Below are 22,379 nucleotides of genomic sequence, written 5' to 3'. Positions count from 1 at the left end.
TAGCACTCAAAACAAACTGAAATGGTTTCGGACGTGGGTATTAAGTGAAGGAAACACTACAGGATGTTGGTAGAAGTAATAGTCATAAGCATGACTCAGCGAAAATGACAATTACTCAGCGAAAAAATATTAACACTCAAAAACCACTGGAATGGGTTCTGACGTGGGCACTAAGTGAAGGGAACACTAAAGGACGATGGTAGAAATCATAGTCGTGAGCATGGCTCAGCAAAAATGACAATGACTCAGCGAAAAAAGTATAGCACTCCAAAACACTGAAATGGGTTCGGACATGGGTACTAAGGGAAGTAAACACTAAAGGATGCTGATAGAAGTCACAGTCATGAGCATGACTCAGCAAAATGACAATGACTCAGCGAAAAAAGATTAACACTCAAAAACCACTGAAATTGGTTCGGACGTGGGTACTAAGTGAAGGAAACACTAAAGGTTGATGGTCGAAGTCATAGTCATGAGCATGACTAAGACTTCGGACGACTTTAAGGTCTCTAAGGTGTAGCTAAAGGGACTCCTGAGGACTCATGACAAGAATGTCATGACATGCGTGTCATTTAGGTCATGAAAAGCCGCCTACGTCTTCGTGCTCTCATGGTCGTTTCGTTAACTTGGTAGGCTATCCGCCCTCTGCTTCCCATAACATCGATTCCCACAGGGCGTGGGATCTGCCGCCTATTTTTACAGCGAAGCTGTATATGGCTAGTTTCCAGCGGATCGATGTGCGTAGACCAAAAATCGTGGGCCGATCCCGAAGAATGTGCAATAGCGGGCCGACCCGAGGCGGGGATGAAACAGGCTTCAAGTACTCCGCCAACTTTCAAAAATAAGTTTAATATCTTCGGTCCAAATACAACCCGTATCAGATATTGAGCTGATAAGAACATATTAAGAACACTTTGACCCGCGTCGGCCATGTCTACCTTTGCACCATACGCGCTTACGGTATGCCACAACTAGTTCCTCCAGCTAGTGCCTCCTAATCTGAGTGTCTTCTATCTCCTAACGTCATGCTCTATGTAGACTCCTTTCCTCAGTTCGGCTCTGACTGGTAGGCCACGTGTTGTACGGTCTGAATTAGAACAGCGTGCCTACCAAGAACGACGGCGTGAACAAAAAAAAAATGCAATGGGCGCTGCGGCGGCGGAAGGAGACCACCGACGATTAGCGCGTCGCGGACGCGCCAAGCGAAGATCGGGGTCCTGGCGTGCTGCCCGCCAGGACCACGAGGCAGAAAAAAATGCGAACCGTCCATGCGGCCCCGATTGCGCAAACTTGGAACGTTTCACCGGAGCAACAGTAAATCACCACATACACAGCTTCGCTCGTCATCCACCGTCACAGAGTGGAATGGCACTGAATGTTTAGTGTCTTGCCGGAACCCTTGTCACCAAGTCGGTGTGACGTCACAGAGTTTGAATTACCTTTTTTTAAACTTGAGCCGTTTTGACTATCTAAATAACGGTTCCTAAATTGTGCCAACTTCAGTCTTTGCCTCTTTTTTTTTGGAATGCGATGCAGCCGAAAGACGTAACGCACAAAAAATAACTAGACTTGAACCGACACTGTCAAAAGCTGTGAAGTCTAGCCTTAGTAGGTGTGGAAACTTGAAGGTGTCGTCCGCATCCATTTTTAATTATCCGTCTTTTTTGGCTTACCATTCTCGCCGCACGGATAGTGAGTTGAGCATTGCAAAACGGTTATTTAGTCATACAACTCGTTTCTGTCTCGTTGCTGTTCGTCCAAATATCTGCGCTCGTATTCAGAAAACGTTCCTAAGTTAGAATTAATTAAAAAATTGCAGCCAATCCTCGCGCTGGACATAATCTTTGGGAAGCGACCATACCAATGGAAAGATAACTCACGTAAGAAAAGTTTAGTGAATTCGCCTCCTCAGTATCACTGTGATCACGGTTATCCTAGATGATGCTCGCTAGTCCAGTGGCGCGCGGTACAATGTACATTGCGACGACTATCACGCCCGGAGCCCCCGTATTCGTCCCCGTATTCTAGAACGCTCCAGCACTGAATGTTCCGCCTCGGCTCAAGAAAGTACAATGAAGTGCCACTGCTCAACAGAAGTGGTCACTGTGCTTCATGTTCATCCACGGGAGTTATTCACAAGTGCAGCATCGTGTTTAGTTGGTGGGTGGCGCTTTGTTCAACTTGCTGGACTGGTGGAAGAGGTTCGAGTCGAGGATCGTTTCAAAAGTGCACCGGGCTGAACATGCTAGCATTGCGATTTCTACAAGAACGTCAGCGGTGAGAGCAAATTAAATAGTTTCATTTGTCAGGGACGGCGCAAAACTAGACAGTGATGAAACTGCGAGTCACAAATGAGACTCTTTATCGGGCGAACCTTGAGTCTTAAGCCGTGCGATAACTTCGCAGAAATGGTTAGTCGGCGAAAAACAGGAAGTGTAAAATGATAAACAACATGATTGTTTCCCAACCAAACTACAAGTTGCCTTGCAAGAAAAAATGCAGAAAGAACAATTCAGGAATTGTGCTCCCGGACAGCGGGTACTTACATGCAGGCATCTGTGGTGCGGCCCCGTAATATGTGGGCCCGTATGGTGTTGTCCCGTATGCGGATGCCCCGTATGTGGAGGCCCCGTATGTGGAGGCCCCGTATGTGGAGGCCCCGTGTGTGGAGGCCCGATATGGTATGGCCCCGTACGGCGTTGCCCCGTAGGCTATATATGTGGTACGGAGACAAATAAAGCATGAGTTGTGACACAAAGATGCTGTGCAAATTAAAGAAATGAACAATAACTCGCGTACATGGTGACAAATTTTCATTTATGAAAGTGCCAATGCAAAGAAAGCATAGTGTACCTAGAGGCTACTGCTCTCATGTTCTACCTTATATGAGTTAATTGAGAATTTTCAGCAGCATATCATGCCTAGTCTTTAGCAAAAGCTAAAGCGAACTTCACGATACTGATGGCAGCTTAGTACGCAGCATCTGTAACGATATTATATCCCCCCCCCCCAAAAGAAAACGAAAATCAGGGAGGTTCTATCTGGGATGAAACCTCGGAAGGGTACATGAAACAACTTGTTCGTGTGACTTTAGAGTGTATGGGGTAATAGGGTACACAAATGACTAAACCGAGTACATAAGTGTAATTTATTCATGCATCAATGCTTCCATGCTTCACGAATGACACAGCCAGTGTGAGTCCTTAGGTGTAATCTAGCAATCGTACCCGCTCCCTCTATGTAGTGGGGTCAACGTAGTCAAAGGCGATGGGCGCTGATTGGCATCTGCCTGTCTAACCACCCGAATTTCTTCACACCAATTCTGGACCCTACGCATCGAACGAGGGGGCGCCATGCCCGAGCAACCGTCAAACTTCCTCAACAAATGCCACATTTGTAAGCCTGATGTGCACTCCTGAACTCCTGAACTCCTGATGTGAACTCCTGATGTGCACTGGTTTGAGCCTGATGGAATAAACCCCCTCTGTCAAAGTTAGCTATCTGACCCGTAACCACTGCTGCTGAGATAGACAAATGTAATGTCGAGCTAAGTCTCTCTGAACGCCATGCGAAAGGCTAAATTTAGCTCTGGTGGTGTCATGCATGGCCACGCACACTACGTAAGCATCATCTAGTAATGGCTTATTACTTCTACACAGAGATAACAAAGTGAGGCACAACATTTATTCACGCATTGAAACACTTACATGCTTAACCTAGGGTAATACTATTAGAGATTCTACGGTCTAATCTTGCATTCGCGCTCACCTTGTATAATCGCAGTGGACCCACCGTGATAAAAAGTGGTGGCCGCAAATTTACATCACTCTGTTCTCCTGCCGAAGTCCCTTCATGCCATTTCATTACTGGACCCAACGTGTCGAACGTGGGAGCAGCAAAACCAAGCAACCATAACATCATTGCGCTAATTGCTTGTTAGGCGCATAAATATTGATGTGCAAAGGCTTTAGTTCCACGGATTATATACCTACTGTGACAGAATAGGCTATCTCAAGCACAACGTGTGAAACTGGGACCGACGTACTGCATAATGAGCTATGTCTCGGTGAACTAAGATCAATAGGCTAAATTTAGCTCCGATTGCGTCATGCGTGGCGGGACAACAGCGCCATCTGTGCACAAGGCCCATGCACGATCGAATATGGCTGTTCTTGCGCTACACAACGATGCCAAAGTAAGACCTGTGGGTATAATACAGCTTCGCAGATAGAAGCGACAATTGTATTATTATGTATTCGCGTCATGCATCTGTACCAGGTGGCCTCTTATGCTGACCGAACTTAAAGACCGTTTCAGGTCAAAGATTTTAACCAAAACGCAAATGCCAAAAGCATGATCGTGCTGGTGAATCAACATTGTTTTTGCCAGAGCCTACCTGATGATAATTATTCCTACAAGGATAACAAACAAATGCTTTCGCTCGGGCAGAAATCAAATCATGGACATTCCACGCACCGCGACAATCCATTTAAGAGTAGCTTTCGCTCGCCTGTGTTGCCCCAGGCGCGTCCGACCAAACGCCGTTGTATTATATGCGCCCAACTCTCACTCGAGCGCCTGCTTTAAGGTGGATACGCACGCGAGGGCAAAATCCCGCCTGCTCCGCGGGCCAAACAGTCACGTGATCACTTGAATCCGGTGCAGCCGAGTCAGGTCGCATTCCCACAGCCGGAGCGCCGTTTGCGGAATCCGCGTGCCTACTCTCGACTCCAACGCTTAGCAGCTGCGCGTTTTATCTTCCATAGTGCTGTGAATCCCTCAACAAGGGCCAAAAAAGTGACGGTTGCTTCCTCACTTAGCGTTTTCTTGTGCACCTCACTCAAGTTGAGGGCACGCAGGCTGCGCGGTCGGAGTAAATAGAGATGCGCGCGCAGCCACGACTCGCCTTTCCCGCCGCACCACAACAAAAGCACATGCGGCCACTGCTGCACAACAAAAACACACGTGGCTTCAAGCCAGCACACGCCATCGTAGCCACGCCAACCGGTGCAATGTTGATTTGACGCTGACTACGCTAAATTGAGGTCAGACGACCGCCAAACGGACGGATGGAAATACCGGCGATCATTTTCAATCCTGACCGCGAGCGGAGGAGCCCGGACTAGGCGAGGGCGGCACGGTTTGATGACGCACGCGTCACGTGATACGCCATCCGCTGCGAAAATTCCTCCTCTGTCCGGTGGTAGTGAATGCACCTTTAAGCACTGCGTCGGCGCTTCCTGATAACATCATCCCTTTGCTCCAAGCAATCGGTGTGAATTACTCAATCTCTACCGGCCTTTCTGCACTCCATGCAGTTTATGTACCCCCCTGCCTTTCACCTGCAGCCAGAACGTTCTCTAGAGCCCAGCCGCCACGATCCCCGAGCAAAGCATTTAAAAGCATCGGGCGTGACATTGGCAAGCTCGCTGCCCCTTGTCGGACGAGCATTTGGGGTATGATTACGAATTTCTTGCGCCCTATTAATGATAAAAACGAACTAATTACTTCACATGCTTGTTTTCCATACTTACGCGCTCCAGCATCGTTGGCGTAATAATACGAATCTGCGTCAATAAAGAAAACGTCATACCGTTAGAAAACATCAATAGAAAACTACAAAAATGAAACGTCTTGTTCTGCGGATGAGTTGGTCAAAGGAAAAGCCGGTTAATCGTTTACGCCAGGAAAAAAAACGCGAAATGTGTCCGCGTGAAATATGAATGCATAGCTTTCGATTCTCAATATATATAAAGCCTAATTATACGAATGTGCGGACAGATCCATACGTGAGAAAAAAATTGTTCAAAAATGTTTATGCACCGTAGGAATTCTGAAAACAACAGAGCCCGTATTCAGAAAAGCTCTTACGCTAGAATTTTTTCGTTGGAATGAATTCCAGTCAATCCTGACGTTGAACGTTTTCTTAGCGAATGCAACCGGACAATGACGGGAAGCGCTTACGAAAGAAAAGCACTGTGAATTTGGCCCCAGATTAACCTGCTCGTTTTCTCATTTTAACTCGGAGCTTTCGTCTAGAACTTGCAAAAATGAAGGGAAGAAATGTTTCGATGTAGAATTTTTTAACACGAAAGTGTTTTATACCGGGGTCCACCATCAACTTCCTGTAACGGATGTCACGTCGGCGCGAACGTGTGAAATATGCTATCTCTTGACAGGGATGGCGCCGCCATCTAGGAGCGGTGAAGCGAAGTACTGCATCATGACACTAACGAGCGCCGACAGTGAGCGTTTCGATAGTCTCCTTGCAGAGAAGGCTCCAACGCCCGTGTAGCCTGGTTTAGGGGGTGAAGGCCTTCTGCTGAGGTGACGACGCCGTTTCCACACATGGTGTGTCTTTGGCTTCCGATTAGCCTGTGATGCCTCGTCGCCTAAGGAGGGCTGCTTCAACAGCAGTGCTTACAGCAGTACTCCGGTGAGATACACGCCAGCGTGAAGCAGCTCGTGTGTACGCGGCGCATACTGCGAACTCTGCCACTCGCATTCTTGGAGCTGAGCGCGTCGCAACTAAACTTGCTGCTCAACACAGTATGGAGCCGGACCAAAATGCTTGTACCTTCGTAGAAGTTACTCGAAAGCAGGACGTACCTCGCCACGGGATTCCGCGCGCCAAGCAAACATGTAACACGGTCGCTGGCCCGCAAATCGCGCGCTTTTCGCTAGAGCGGACAGTGAGTTCACGAAGCAAACATGCAACAGCTTCTCTAAAGACACGTTTCACTTTCGTGTTCTACCGATTCCTATGAAAGAGGGATCAACCAGATTTGTTTTATTCATTCGAGGCTTCAAATTACCACGAGTAGTATTAATGTGGGCTGAAAAGGAAATACCAGATCGAGAGCATGACCTTCGCTCGTACACTTTGTCTATGATCGCAGATATTCCTAGCGTGTCTGGAATGATTGTAGTCTATATGAACAATATCATTTTTTTACTAAGAAATAATTTGCCCGGTATGATGTGTTTCTTTGATTCTGTGCCTTGTAACCTATCTTCGTTTGTTTTCATGGCTCAAAGTTACACGCTAGAACAATACATCAGATAGCCTAAGATAAAAAAAAATGGTCGCCACATTTTCTTTCCAACAACCTAAGCTAGGATTTGCTACGAAAGGACCATTTTAAATCTTCCGCTGGTATAAAAATCAGTAGCCCCTTCCCGGTCTAAGAAATGCGGTTAAGCGAAGCTTGTCGTGTGTTTCTTTGGTGTTCCTCCGAACGAATTGCACTGACAAATACCACGTTCTGCTCGAACCCCGACCGGTCTAACGCACTGCAGCTGGCTCTGAAGTTCCGGTTGAGAAAATCGTGTTGAAACTTGGCCGTCGCACCGGGATAGTTGGCGCTAGCGTTGCCGAGGCGTGCACCACCGTTGCTGGGTTCCTGGAGGGCAAGACGACGCTGACGTTGGGCCTGAACATCGCGCACCCGCCACTCGGGTGCGCGAGTTGCGCACCCGAGTTTTGGCCTCAAACCGCTTTTGGCCTCAACATCGGGCTCCCTCATCTCACTGTTCGCGGCTCTTTGTTGACGTTTTTCCTGGGCTCCGGAAGCCCTCACGCTAGAATCAGCACAACGACGACGAGCCTTTCCTGGGCGTGTTCATTCTGAATGGATTTCCATGAAATTGCTTAAAAATAAAATTTTTCTTTTACGTAAGACAATGAATACCTCATGCCCCTTAAGCAATGACTCATACCCCAGTAAACGCGGCCTCCCCATTACGCCGACAGCAGAGACATGAAATTCTACGCTGGAATGATTAGCAGCAACACAGCCAGCTGTGGAAGCAGACGACGGTTACGAATGCGGGAGCAGTGGCACGAGCGCGTGCCGAACACAAGCACGAGCGCAAACCGAGAGGCGCCAACGAGCCAGCTGCGAAAGAAAACGAGGAAGCTCGATCCAATGCTTCCCATGATAATTTTGTGCGTACATGAATGCCACCGAAATATGTGAATTATAATGAGCTTCACTTTAAAAGTGGGCAATAGTACATGCATGCGTAATGCTCGTAATGGTTATGTACGCGGTGCTCGGAGTCAGGTGCATTTGACATGTAATTCACTGTAAGGATGTGTTGCTATAACATTGTTCAGCGATTGCAAGGAGGGACATTTTCTCCATGTCGCAAGAAAACACCCTGTGATTTTTTGAAAAAATAAATAGCGCTTATATCAATGAAGAAATTCGGCGTGTTTGAGGCGTTCCCCTAAATTGTACTCGAAGTTTTAGTCATGAGGTTTCTTTGCAGACGAAACAATCATATGAAATGGTTGTATTTATACGTGTTTTGTTTTGTGGTGCGATTTCTGCTAGGAAAGCGGTGATATATATGCTTACGTTCATAGTTGCTGGGGTCTTTCCATGTAAGAGAAAACAAAAAGCGGATGCCAGTTTTATATTTGCTTCGAGCGCAGATATTCATGTATTATCTATTATGCAGTCTCTAAAGCCGACAGAATTACAATATAAGAAAGCACGTCAAATTTCGCAGGAATAAAGCTGCGACTTACATAGCAAGACATTAAATTACATCAAGACAGGCCCAAGAAAGGAATATCAGCAAAGCAGGTTACTTTCAGATACGTGTACTCTTCGGGCCTTTTTAAAGCGCACCATTTGTTCGTCACAACAAAATGTAGGCAGTGTTTTAATCTGAACATCTTTATTCGTGTGAATGCACAGAACGGTTCATAATAGTTACGTCGCACCACGCTCTCAGGTGTAATACAATAAAGAACGACCGCATTGCTTTCACGTGCAAAGTATGAACCCTCGAGAGCCTGTAAGCGCTGTGCATCAACGCAGCCTTTTACAAAAATCGTTTTTCACATCCCATTATATGGTGCACTTGTGGACCGACAGAATATTTGACTTTGGCTAATTTTATAAAAGCAATAACTAGCACTGGAAAAAGAAATGCAGTGGCATTGATATTCATATCTTTGAGCGTACGAAAAGGTCAAATGCGTAAAAGGAATGGTATGGTGGAATAGTTGTCACTTGTGCAATATGCTGAATGGGCATTTGAAAAACTAACCGCTAAAAATCCAGGAAGCCGTGCTAGACTTTCACCAGATGGCTACTTGAGTAGTGACGAAGGCGTGGAGATGCGAAAATAACACTTCACGTAAAGTAACCTCTATTCGGTACCATCCGCATTTCTCGCTCGGTACAAATTTTTACTCTGTTGAACCGATAAAAAATAGCCAATGTACAGATACCTACATTTCCAGTTTCTCTTCTTGGATGTTGTGTGCTGCAGCTGCCAACTGTCGTCACGTGTTGACAATCTTTGCAGAGTCCACTAAAGCGTCCGACAAATGCGCGAGCAGAGTCCTGTTTAATGTGTGTTTGCTCTGTAACTGGCATGCAGTCGCCTGTGGATATGATACTTATGGAACAGCCAATAAAGTGGTGCAAGAGGACTATGCAAGTGTGTATAAGCCGAATAAGTTTCTGCGGTGCCAGGCGCATTGTAGGCTTGAAAGAGGGTGACGTAGGTCCAAACAAACGCAGAGGTAAACGGAACAGGTATATAACTTACAAGGCGACATGGCGAACACGTAGAACAAGAAGCACGCGCAACAAACGCGTTGGTGAGACAGGGCGAGAGTACATGCTCGTGCGGCGCTTGGGATCCGGGGAAAGGGAATAGGCAAACAACAGTGAACCCTAGATATGACTCATCAGCCGCCGTGGTTGCTTAGTGTCTATGGTGTTGGGCTGTTAAGCACGAAGTCGCGGGATCGAATCCCGGCCGCTTATATTGAAAATATAGAAGGCACAGCGCCTTAGCAACCGCGGTTGAATCCGACTAACTGAAACGCCGCTGGCGACGCTCTGATGTCACGCCGTGAGGATTATTGCCTTCACGTGTCGCCAATGATAGGTTAGGTAAGGTCTGGTCAGGTTAGGTTAGATTAGCGCAAACGGCGTGAGGAGGGGTGGCGTGCTCTTACAGCGTGCTCTTAGAGCGTCGCCGGCGGTGTTCGTTAGTTCCAATCAGTTCAACCGCGGTTCCTAAGACGCTGTGCCTTCTAGATTTTCAATGTACGCATCTCGCATACGGCGGCCGCATTTCGATGGGGGCGAAATGCGAAAAAACTCATGTACTTATATTATTGTGCACGTTTAACCCCAGGTGGTCCAAATTATTCCGGAGTCCCCACTATGGTATGCCTCACAATCGGATCATTGTTTTGGCACGTAAAACACCATAATTTCGTTTAACATGGCTCACCATCTGTGGGGGCACTCGGTAACTATGGGGCGCTGCACGGCCGAATACATGCGCGCACACTGAGGCTGGGAATTTCCAGATCCTTTCCCCCGAGAAGCGGCTCGATTTAACGTCTCTTCGCGTCGGGCTTCGCCATGCTCCTGGCTGCTAGGCTTCAGCGTGGCTCGGCGCATTATAACGACGGCCTCTGCGAGGAGGGTTACTTAGCGCAGCCTCGTGGCAAAAAATAAGCTAGGCCATTACTGTATGCAATAGAATGCAGAGAACTCGGTGACAGGAGATCGGTGTCGTTATTGAACAGCTAGCTATAAAATGTCGGCCTGTTATAAGGGGCCGTCGTGTTTATTCTGTCAAAATTATTTAGATTATATTAGAGGAGCATACCAGGTAATATGTTTGCTACAGTATTATGTAAGAATGTCTCAATAAATATCACAAGTGACGCAAACATTTTTCGTCGGCCAGTCGCTACTGTTTCTTACATATTTTCACGTAAAGCTCACGGCTGAATCTTTGAGAACAGTAGTTGGGGTCTAACAAGCTGCCTTTACTGGAGAACGAACACTCCTCCCTCTCTATTACATTGAAAATGCAAGTAAAAACGTTCCACTCACCTTGGTAGGTCATGTTCCAAGGCTTCGACACTCGTACGCTCAGAGAACGTAGCGCCGGGGGAAGCCTTGCTGCTGACACGAGACGACGCGCCGATAATGATGATGATGACCACTGAAACGGTGGCACACACCCACATTGGACATCGGACAGTCATGAAGTGGGAGGGAAAATGGACCTACAGTTCAAATTACCGTATTTTCTCGCATATAACACGCAGCAAAAATTGGAAAGCATTGCTTAAAAAGTGGAGGTGCGGGTTATCTGCGAAGATTGGCGAAGGGAGAGGGTGGGGTCGACTTCACGGCAACGCGCGGCCTACCGTGCAGAGTCAGCGTTGTCCGCATGCCTATCGACATCGACGTGTGTTAAGAAAATAAGAGGCCAGCACAGGTTATAGCCAGATCCACATCCATAGTCAGGCTAGATGCTTTTCGGACGCTTTTCGCATGAGTCAGGTGCCGTTTCTTGAAAGCCCAGTTTGCACAGTTGGCCAGCCTTGTTTGGGCATTACGAGTGTGTCTCGGCGGCAGTCTTTTACAGTGAAACAGAAACTGAAGATCGTAGCCGCTGCTGAAGAAATCGGCAACAGAGCTTCTGCGAGACGGTTCCAAAGACCATAATTGAGAGCGGCGATGAAGCCTCGGATGGCAGCAGTGAATCGGACGACAGCACTGACAACGTTGCGGCAGTCGTTTTGAAATACATTTGTTTTGAAAACTAAACGAAATGATGAATGCGCAATGTTGTAACTTCCTATTCCTCATTTTTTTTCGTATACGCGTGGGGGTATTATACGCGAGGTTATTTTTTCCAATTTCGCGGAGTTCAAAGTTATGGGTGCGGGTTATATGCAAGGGCGGGTTATACGTGCGAAAATAGGGTAAATGAATGAAACTGCAAGAGAAATGAAATTAAGAGGTGACAGCTGTGCATGAGCAGTTTAACAGCAACCAGAAATTAAAAAAAACACACGTGAAATTAGGCAAATTATGGATAAAGTTAGACAAGAACAAGTCGAGATTCAGTACAACAAAGTGTTTCTTATTTACAGGGTAAAACGTTCTTTAAAATCTACTGCCAAGGTTAGTGTATAACGTGAACACTGCGTAGCGCGTTTGGATGCAGTTACGCTGGATGCATTTCGATGCAACCATGGCTGGTCTGGAGCGCGCGTCTCGCTTTTTGAATAAGGCCTGTGCAATGGAAGGAATTTGCAGCTTGCTCGATTGAAGCGTTTATTGGAAAGGATGGCCTTTGGCCTAAGATGGGGGTAAGGGTTCAGTTGAAAGGAAGGATGTCTGGCTCCTTAGCGAAGGCAGGCAAAGCGTTATTCTAGCTGTGGTGTCTCCTTGCCGTGCGACCCAGTCGTCGTATGACGCAACCGTTAGAGGTCGTGTGTGCTTGTCCATGAACCTGGCGGGAGCAGGACGAGCCCCAATCGGACATTGGAGGTCGACGTTGATCGCAGGGCAGTTGGGGCATCCCACTTGTGTTCCTCTGCACTTGCGCAGAGCATCCGATGTAATGGGTGCCTTTTCTCTTGCATTTTTTATACGAACCAGAGCTCTCTGGATTGGTTAATGGTTGGTTGTACCATTTTCCCCATGAGCTTGCCAATACAGTTGATTAGCCTTACTGGTATAAATGATGTTATTTCACGTGTCTTGAAAGGAGACTGACGACGTTTATTGAGAGAAGCTGGCTCCTGGAGAATGCGGCAGGAAGTCCTAGCTTTCGAACAGGGCGGTTGGCACGCGCACTTCTTTCCCTTGTCCTTGCCCGCCTCTTGCACTGTACCTGTTGTATCGGCGTGGCGGTCATGGATGCCACGCCTGGCACGCGGGAAACGCAGAGTCATGCCGGGACAGCGGACGAACAAGTGACGCTGACACAGGCAGGTACCGAGGCGAAGAACTCTATTTACGGAGGCAGCTGCTTATACAGGCACGCCGAGTTGCAAACAGCGCCCCCTGGGAGCGGATTATGTGGTTTCTGAACCGAAACCGCTATACAACAGTATCCACTACAGCAGGTGACACATCCCCCCTTCCTCGGAAAAAGCATCGGCGGGATGCTCAAGTGGTGCAAGAAAGAAAAAAAAAACTAAAGAAAAACATGGTCAAGGCAGATGCTCGCGCATAAAACAGAGTAAGAGCTACAGGCAACAAAGACGAAAGTACAGCAGGGTGAAGTGTTACGTGCATAGATTCGGGAAACAAAGAGGTAACCCAATAGCTGCAAATAGGACCTTAAATATAAAAATGAAGAAATGAAGAAAAAATAACTGTAAGCCCTTCCACTGGAGTTGGAAGACCAGCTAAGCTTTACTATGGGCGGAGTTATGTATTTCCAATTATGACTATTAAGATGTGATGGTGTAATTGGTTATTTGAACTACTAAAGAATGAGAAATATATATGATCCGGTGGTTTTCATTTATTTAGTGACCACAGGGACCATGGCCTTATGTAAAATGTACTAGAATGCGGTCGAGTAGGACGAGCGGCGGGGGCGGCGCGTGCTTTGCAGTGAGGCGCCCGACGTGGAAAATACTGTGGCGGCGCTGTGATCAAGGTCGCGCCGTTGGAAATTGCTGGCGATACTGCTCGGCACGGTCATTCGTACTACTTCGCGCGCTGGTATTTCCGTTCAGACCGCTCAAATGGTGTTCATAATTGCATAAGACATGTATTTATGCCTTAATAATAAATTTCTTTCTTTCACTTCTTTATTTTAATTTTTTTACCCGCTGTGGTTGCTCAGTGGCTATGGTGTTGGGCTGCTGAGCACGAGGTCGCGGGATCGAATCGCGGCCACGGCGGCCGCATTTCGATGGGGGCGAAATGCGAAAACACCCGTGTATTTAGATTTAGGTGCCCGTTAAGTTCTGGAGTCCCTCACTACGGCGTGCCTCATAATCAGATCGTGGCTTTGGCACGTATAACCCCATAGTTTAATTTTATTAAAAGGAAGATTTATGGCATTCTTTGTTCTACTTTAGCGGGATACCACTTTAAAAATTATCTAAGCCAGTGAAATTTCACCATTTCACACTTTAGTAACTCATTGATTTAACAAGGTTCGAAAATCAGTAACGAAACGAGGTGCCCGAGCATATCTGCCACTGAGCTTCGAGACAACATGTATGCGTTATCTACAACATAAACGTCAAAGATAAGAAGTGCCTTGTGACCGTCAGACAGTTACTTTTGATTTGAATTCGCACACGATAAATAAGACAGAGTAAAAGTGCGAGCAATCCTTGTGAGCTAAATGTCGCTTTCCTCCAAGCTTGGAACAATGCTTTGTCGGTGGAGGAGTTCTATGAAATACTTTCTTTGAGAGTAAGCGAACTTTAGGCAGCAGCAGCTAGATGAACAAAAAAGTCACAGGCTTGCGCAGCACACGCAACACAGTCAGAGTGTAAACTGGAGGAGCGCCTCAAGAGCAGCTCCAATTTCGGCACCACGCACACCAGGGTCTTCGCGGCAGTCTCTTCACCTCGTTTTGACGAGAACGATTTGAACTGCACGCCCGGCGTCGACAGCGAGCTGCGGCTTATAATGCTCTCTGCACTGCAGTCTGCTGAGCCCGATGATGCCTGGTTGTAGCCGCGCACGTAGCTATACGATTCGCTTATTCAGCAGTGGTTCGTACCTTACGAGGAGACGCCGTAACGTCTACGATGAGGTATCCAGAATACGGGCGCATATCTCACATCAAAATCGCAATTCGAGGTGTCCTCGGATTTTCAGTTTGTAATATTTGCGTATATGTTTTTCCCGTATTTTGATCATGCACTTTTTACCCGTTGTTTCTGTTGTTGTTCGCGTGTTAAATTGTTGATTATGCAAATTATGTACGGATGTACACCCACCCCTTATGCAATAACACTAAAAAGGGGCTTATAAGATAATAAACTGAAGAAGTTTGTAGGAACACATGTGCCTGTTCATGTAAATCGACCTCGTCTTTCATTCTTGTTTTTCATTGACCTCTATGAAAGGAGCAATGAAGAAGAGGAATCTTCTCGCGGGTTTGTTACACGGCTGAAGTCCAGAAAGTGCAGTACTTGGTTGATGAGGTGTGTAAGGGCTGCCTGCGCTCTGGAGTCGAAGGGCATCTAGACATGTTTGAAATATCAGATAGGCGTGATGATGAGAGCTGTCGCACCGTCTTTGGATGTGACTATAACCTGGCGATATCTGTTGGACAATGTGTTCGAGAGTGTGATCACTCCATGCAAGCCTGTAACGGAGCCATGCGGAACGTACATGCAAAACTGGTCGTGTCATTAACCTCAAGGTCCCTAACTAACTACCAACGGCACATTAGCCATGGCAGGGATGGTTAGAAGATACGAATAAAGCCGAAGGTTTCAAGTTGGACGAAGCTGGTCGGTGCGGGACGACGTGACGTTTTTCAACGACTTATAAGATAAAAATTTGAGTATTTGGACCAATGTTGCCTTATAAGATAAAAATCTGTGGTACGGAAATAAGTAGAAATTAAATGTATCAAATAAATTAATTAAATTACGTTATTGATGATGGGATCCGTTGTAGCAATACACTACAAACTCAACTACCAAGTAACACACACAATCATTTAGCTACGCATGGGACCCTGTAATGTGGTTCCTCGTTTTCTGTCCCAGTGTTATGTACGTTACCGAATGTACCATGTTCCACCATGGATGATTTGTGCATTAAATTAGAGCAAATGGCAATTAAAGTTATTTCTCTTGGGCTAAACTGTTTTACTGTGTTCGTTTCTTTGATCATGTAATCTGTACCATGCGACGAATACATTTTTTCAGTTTCCTTGTATATCATTATAAAAATTGAAATCAAGTTGCTTTAATAAGCAATTGTGCGCGATGTTCACGTCAGCGATTTCGTATTGGTAATGGAGCCACAGGTACTGCCACAAGTGTAACTTTTTCAGCTGACAGCCTCTCTTGTCTGTAACTACCGTCAAGGGTAGGGTAAGTAGTCTTCTTGTCCTGGCCATCATGCTATTGGGTCATGCTTGCTAGTTACCAGACCCAGACCAAAGTGTCCTGCGGACGTATGCCCTGACTCACCGTTCATCAAAATTAGGTGGTTAGGTTATGTGCATCCTCCGGAACGGACGGAATTGGGCAACAAACCGACGCAGAACGCGTGCGTCTAAAGGGCTCCTCACCAGGCTCCACTTCCAATTTTGGTTATACACTGGCAGATGTAAAACGCCACCTAAGGAGCGTTTTACCGAAATAAGTTTTCGTATCGGTGCAATATTGGAAGACAGAAAAAATCAACTGTATTGCTAATATGCCGGTAGGAGGTAAGTGTCGCTGCCCGCGGAGACACTTTGTCCCTCTGCCTCGACATTGGATTCGCAAGCAGTGTTCCTTCGGTACCTTATCTTATACCGTAACCGAGGCACGTCGTACCCCGCCTCCTATATTTTTTCTCACGCTTTCTCGCGCAGTTTCCACTTACTCATTGGAGAAGAAGGCATAGTGACGAAATACACGCAGTGAAGACGCACTTGTGCGTGTTGCTATGACTCTCAGGCTTGGCGGCCCTGCCTATAGAGGAAGGCCCGTCGCGTTTGGCTTGAAATTTTACTTGTTTTTGCAGGGGGCGCGCAGTGCCGTGATATTTTGCAGATACTGTCGTCAGAGCGTCATGTATACGCTACACGCGTTTGTTATAAATGACCAAAGTTGTTAGTGGCCCCTTTAAGTTGTTTCATCGGCATACTGACAATTAGGCCCACGCCTGACTAACCGCGGACCACAGGCGTAGGAGTTTGTGAAATTAAAATCACGGGAAGGAGCATGAAGAAACCGTGTAGGCAAACTATACAGAAACGTGCAAGGCTGAGCTGAAGGCGTGCGGGTAGCAAACGACGGGAATACCTCCCACGAGACTCCCCCAAGTCTCCCACGTGGTATTTTGCGATTGACGACCAATACCAAAAAATAGGATCAAAATCTGTTTATTGATGTCAGTAATGCGGTAACCATAACGAGAGATGTATATACAGATGATGAAATTAAAAAAAAATACACGCAACAATGCACGCGGCAACACCAACAGTCTAAGAATATGAAAAAAAAAAATGGTACCCGATTATGATGTAAACGGAGAAATAAACCAAATCAGGAAATCATAGTCCGCAGGGGAGTTCTGAGCGGAGGCTTGGCCACGTAGGCGTATCTGAGGCGTGCTCGTCGAGATTGCGATCTGGAGAAGCGTGGGGCTGCTGGTTCGTCGCTGCCGAAGATCATTGCGGACTCGCACCGCCTGTCGGTCTACTGCCGAAGGCTCCGGCATCGTTGGAGCTTAGCCTGCCGACCCCATACCTCAGCTGTCTCCAGATGCACGATCATGCCGCCACGATCTCCAAACCCTTCTGCCTGCTTGCCGTAGCTATACCGCCAGGCTCGCTCACCGTGCGCCAGAGATCATGTGCGGCGTCGGTCGGGTGAGGCAGGAGAATAAGAGCAGTGCTCCCCCACAGTTGTGTAACAGATGCCGAGGTTGCTGCGGTGGTGGTGCTCATATTGAGGGGGACTTTGTGATAGCGTTGCGAGGTCGCATAAGGTTATGTAGAGTACACCAACATACACAAACACGCGATAGCGCATGGCTGTGCAGAAAATCATCAGGATGCAGCCAAATGTTCTGTCTCTTACTGCGACCAAACCCCTATGTCACAGTTCACACCACTTCTTGTAAAGAACAACTTGTAGATGTCGATGTAGAGCCTTGGAGTTAGTGAACAACTTCTTCGTCACGATCCGCCGTTCTTCGTCCTCATCCACTTGAGGGCCGTATGGTGGTGATTTCGAAATACATGTACAAGGGGGCAGCACTCTCAAAATACATAGTACAACACACAACACCCCACTGAACTTCCCAAGTGCGGAAGCTGCACTTTAGCGGAGCAGTTACAGTCTCCACTGATAAGTGCACAATGTTACCGGGGAATGAGCTCCGCACAGATGAACAAAATAAGGTAAACACAAAGGTAACATATCAAATGCACCAAGTATCACAGTCAGTATTATTGTAATATTCAGTGTCATTAAAGCACACAGACAAAATATGTCATGAGAGGAAGTGTTCAGAGAAAAGAAAGTACACCAGAGCAACAGCTACTCCACTCAGTCGCCCAAACGCACAACACTTGGTTTTCATTACAACCGTAACGTTACTCACACTGCTTCAAATGTGTGGAAAAACTATACCAGAAACATGAAGGCAACAAAGGCCACATCACTACAACAGCGGTACTACAAAGTGCGGACGGCTTTAACAATGTAACAATCAGGTCTTGCAATAAACCGGCATAGTCCCTCGTGGCTCAATAGAGAGAGTGATTATATAATACCCTGCCCCTTTTTAAAGGGGCCCTGAACCACTTCTTATCGAAGTGGAGAAAGGTATTTGAAGTGAAATTAGGCTATTTCAGAAATACTTTGCCACAAAATGTACTTCAATACATTCACCAGAAGCAGAGTTATTGGCAACCAAACACGACCTACGCTTTGTTCACCTTCCTTCTTCAATGCCTTGCACTGCGAAGGCTATGATGGAGTGGGGCGTGGCCACAATGCTCCGTCTTCTTGATGCCAGCGTGGCGCGCAGTTCAAATTTCGTTTTGGATGCTAACGTAAAGGCCACGATTTAGGATTTGGTGCCTACGGCGCGCTGAACTTCAGCCAAACGCTGTTGTCCCCAGCGCGCCAAAGTGAGCTTAGCCAGTGGACTCCATCGTACCCTTGCATCGTAGCCTCCGTCGTAGCCTTGCCATCGTAGCCTTGCACTGCGAAGGCTACGATGGAGTGGGGCGTGGCCACAATCCTCCGTCTTCTTGATGCCAGCGTGGCGCGCAGTTCAAGTTTCATTTTGGATGGTAACGTAGAGGCCGCGATTTATGATTTTGGTGCCTACGACGCGCTGAACTTCAGCCAAACGCTGTTGTCCCCAGCGAGCCAAAGCGCGCTTAGCCAGTGGACTCGTGGCGGAACCCCACGCCGGCCGCGGTATCTACGTTACGCAGACAACCGAAGCCACAAATGGCAGCCGCGTTTGGGAATCCGCTTTATTACAAAATAAAGCGTCCAGAAAAGAGTGAGGAACATGGCTTCCGTTAAAAAGAGAGCGTTTGAGAGAAAGGTGACTTCACGCTCCGCTGGCGAGCTCCACGAACCGCGTAAGACAGCAAAACTTGGCTGAGATGTTCACAGCAATGTATACAACCCGTGGACTATGTTATTTCACCAAGCCCCTTTAATCCGTAACCATTCACTTCAAGCACATTTTGAGGCCCATTTTCTCGATATATTGTCACGGTGCAATGAAGTTAAGAGACAAGGACACGTATATTCTTGGAATATACTTGTGTGAAACCCTTTTCCTGCCTAGCTGGGTCACCATTAGCCCATGGTCTAATGCGTAGTGTATCGGGATGCTGTACTGAGGGAGCAGGGTTTGAAACCTACCGTCGGACAAACATACGTCACTGAGTATGTGGCAATGTGTACATGTGTGCTGTTCTTCAACGTACCTCTTTCACGACAAATGGGTCACAGTAGATTCGGGAATGGGTAGGTACCGCTGCTCAATGAAACACTTAAACGCCGACTTGGAGCAGGGGGTAAGTGCTGCCCGGTCTGTGCCCATCTTCAATGAACGTATTTGACGCCATATTCGGTAAATAAGTACGTGGCAATGTGAATGTGCAGCTGTAAAATGACGAAAACTATGCCTAAAATTTCTTCGATGCTTAGAGGAATTGAACCCCCTTCACAAGGGATACTCAAGGACAGCAACCCGATGCCTCAGCACGCTGCGCCCCAAATACGCTAGGTGTTTTCAGTAATCGTCTTTCGCGACATTGCTTTAGCGAGCTGCGCCATGAATGCACAGAGTACGTGTCCCTCTTCAATGAACCACTCGCCAACTTGGCTCACTGCATATCTGTCACTGGATGTACGGCAAGCGAAGCGAAGGAACAATTCTCAGCGTTCGCAGGCACCGGGGTGCCACACTTGCTGTCTCGGAGGCTACGTGCGTACTTTCCGGCATTGCCACCAGATGACGTAGTATGTCCAGAAAGAAATGCGAAAGGGGCGCCCCTGCTGGTCACATGACGCATTTCTCAGCATTCGCAGGCACCAGCGCGCCGTGCGTTTCGCAATCCACGCATTGGCTTCGCGGCGGCGGCGCTAGATGCCGCCGATTACTATTAGGGAAGCGGGAGAGAGGAGTTCTGCGGCAGTACACACGCCTCATACTTAACTCGTTTCAACAGCGGCAGTATTTCGTGTCGCTATGTACATTCAAAGCTAAGCGCATTACCATAGACATGCATCGTGACATGGGTGCCGCAGAATTTTTAATTACCTAAACTCACGGCAAGAACAATGTATATTTGCCCTTAGATTTTCAAAACAGCAATAACCTTATGTTTAATGGGTGGACATATCAGAACGACGTTGCGCGAGCGTGCTGCGGGTGTTTTCTGTATGTCATAAAAAAAAGAAAAATTGACATGCAGTTAAAATGTGCAAGAAATAAAGTACATATCATCACTTATATGCGCGCAGTGTTTTAAAAGCGTGGTTTAATTATTCACGATTGAAATTCATAATGGAACCGTTGAAAAGAAACTGCTTCACTACAATTGCGCCAATCATTCTCTATCGCTTCATAGTTCTGCGTTGCTTTCTCACGATATTTTCAAAAACTGAAAGCGAATAATAGCGGAAAAGAATACCAAACCTAAGGAGATGTCCGTTTGCTCCCTGTTTGTCAAAACCGGAACTTCTTCGGTGACCTTGAACAAAATTTAGGGTTAGCTCATGGCTCAACTAAACATACCTGTCAAACGAAATATGCCAGCAAGAAGTGATAACTACAGCTTCACAATTATAAGCTCAAGCACAAGAACTGCGCCAGATGCTGCTATTAACAGAACAAAAAGAAGTAGAAAGCTGCTAAGCTCATCCATCTGGACTGACTGGTACGCTGTATCTTCGGTCTCGCCAATGACAGGCTTGACACTGCACGACATTTTGTCCCCGAAACATCCTGCTTCACTTATTCTGCGCACCATAACGCGAAAGCCTTTCTTAAGCACGAAATTTTTGCGAACTAGAATGCCCCCTATTACGAGATTTAGAGTATCTCTAGATTCAACGAATTCGTGATGCTTGTGTTTCCAACACTCTGGCAACCTGCCTGTAAAACAAACATGGCCCTTCTGTTTTGCACATGATAGGCAGTTGAGAGTGTTAATTTTCTCTAAGGACATTCTCTCTTTCGCTGTATAGAAGGCTAAGCTCAGCTTGGTGTGAAGGTCCGTGTAGCTCATGTTCCGTACAACGCTGTCATGCGTCATAGAGCCAATTCGGAGGCACAGAGTGATAGATTTGCGGCTAAGCGCGTCGTTAATTTCGTCCAATGTGTCCATACCTTTCGCGGACGATTGTACACTGAGGCGGGAAACAAGTTCACTGCGGAAATAGTTTGACAGTAGAAGGATGGCGATAAGCCAGACGCTGCGTGGAACCATGCGTGCTAAAGAGAAATTGTTTCCACGGGGAATGGGTGATCAGGTTGCGTAAAATGAAGCCAGAAGAAACAGAAAGGAATCCATTACAGAGCTGAGCCGCCAGGGTTTTCTTTCTGCCCAGTCAACGACGGTTAGCACAAGTAACATGCATACGAGGGAGGAGAGAAGGAGACACATGCCAAGTTTTGACTCGACGACAATGTTCGCAAAAGACGTCGAGATAGAGTTCGCCCTTTTGACGTAGAACACCTCAGTGACGTGAGAAATAACTTGATGAATGTCAAAATATTTTGCATTAGGATATAAAAATATTACATGGTGTGCCACGATGTCGACACCTCCATTCAAGAGCGCATTCGACACAGTGGATTGATCGGTGCTGAAGAACCACTTCAAAGTGACATTGTAAAAACTGAGTGCATCTTAGATGAATCCAGTGGGATATGAGCGGCAATCGAAATCTACATCTTCCTGCTTTACACAGCCTACATATACTACTTCATTTCTGAGTCTGATTTGCCGTAAATATTTGAAATCACCTTTCAGAGCAAAAAGGTGACATTCTCTAGCAGCCACTGAAACAGTGCGTGTAGGTGGCTGCTGTAAACATCCTGCTGTGCTTTTGTTTCCTTTACAGAATTTACCAATTTTACATGGCAATGTTCTCGTGATTGATACATTCACATAATCATTCGAGGTTGCTTTACCTGCAGCACTCTCTTCAATCAGTATGCAATCCACCAAAGCAAAATTGACAGGGCGTGTGGGACATATCTGAAGATATCTCATGGCGTTACGACCAAGATTTAGTGCAAGTAGGTGTGTCTTGACAACCGAATTGGTATTTTCCCTGATATAGTTATGAAAAGTTTTACTCGGAAGCGTCCACAAAGTTGCAGCCCAAGGCAACTCACGGACCAAAA

At 46.8% G+C, this 22,379-nt stretch overlaps 1 non-coding gene across 1 annotated transcript; it reads right to left on the bottom strand.

The window, feature by feature from the left end:
- Positions 1-750: 750 nt before the first annotated feature.
- On the bottom strand, positions 751-932 carry LOC119454659 (U2 spliceosomal RNA). The gene has a single exon (XR_005192603.1). It is a non-coding gene; the product is annotated as a U2 spliceosomal RNA (small nuclear RNA).
- Between the last annotated feature and the right edge of the window lie 21,447 nt (positions 933-22,379).

The sequence above is a fragment of the Dermacentor silvarum genome, chromosome 5 (genome assembly GCF_013339745.2).
Source record: "Dermacentor silvarum isolate Dsil-2018 chromosome 5, BIME_Dsil_1.4, whole genome shotgun sequence".
Lineage (NCBI taxonomy): Eukaryota > Metazoa > Arthropoda > Arachnida > Ixodida > Ixodidae > Dermacentor > Dermacentor silvarum.
The sequence above is the reverse complement of the archived record's forward strand: the minus strand, read 5'-3'. Positions and strand labels throughout refer to the sequence as shown.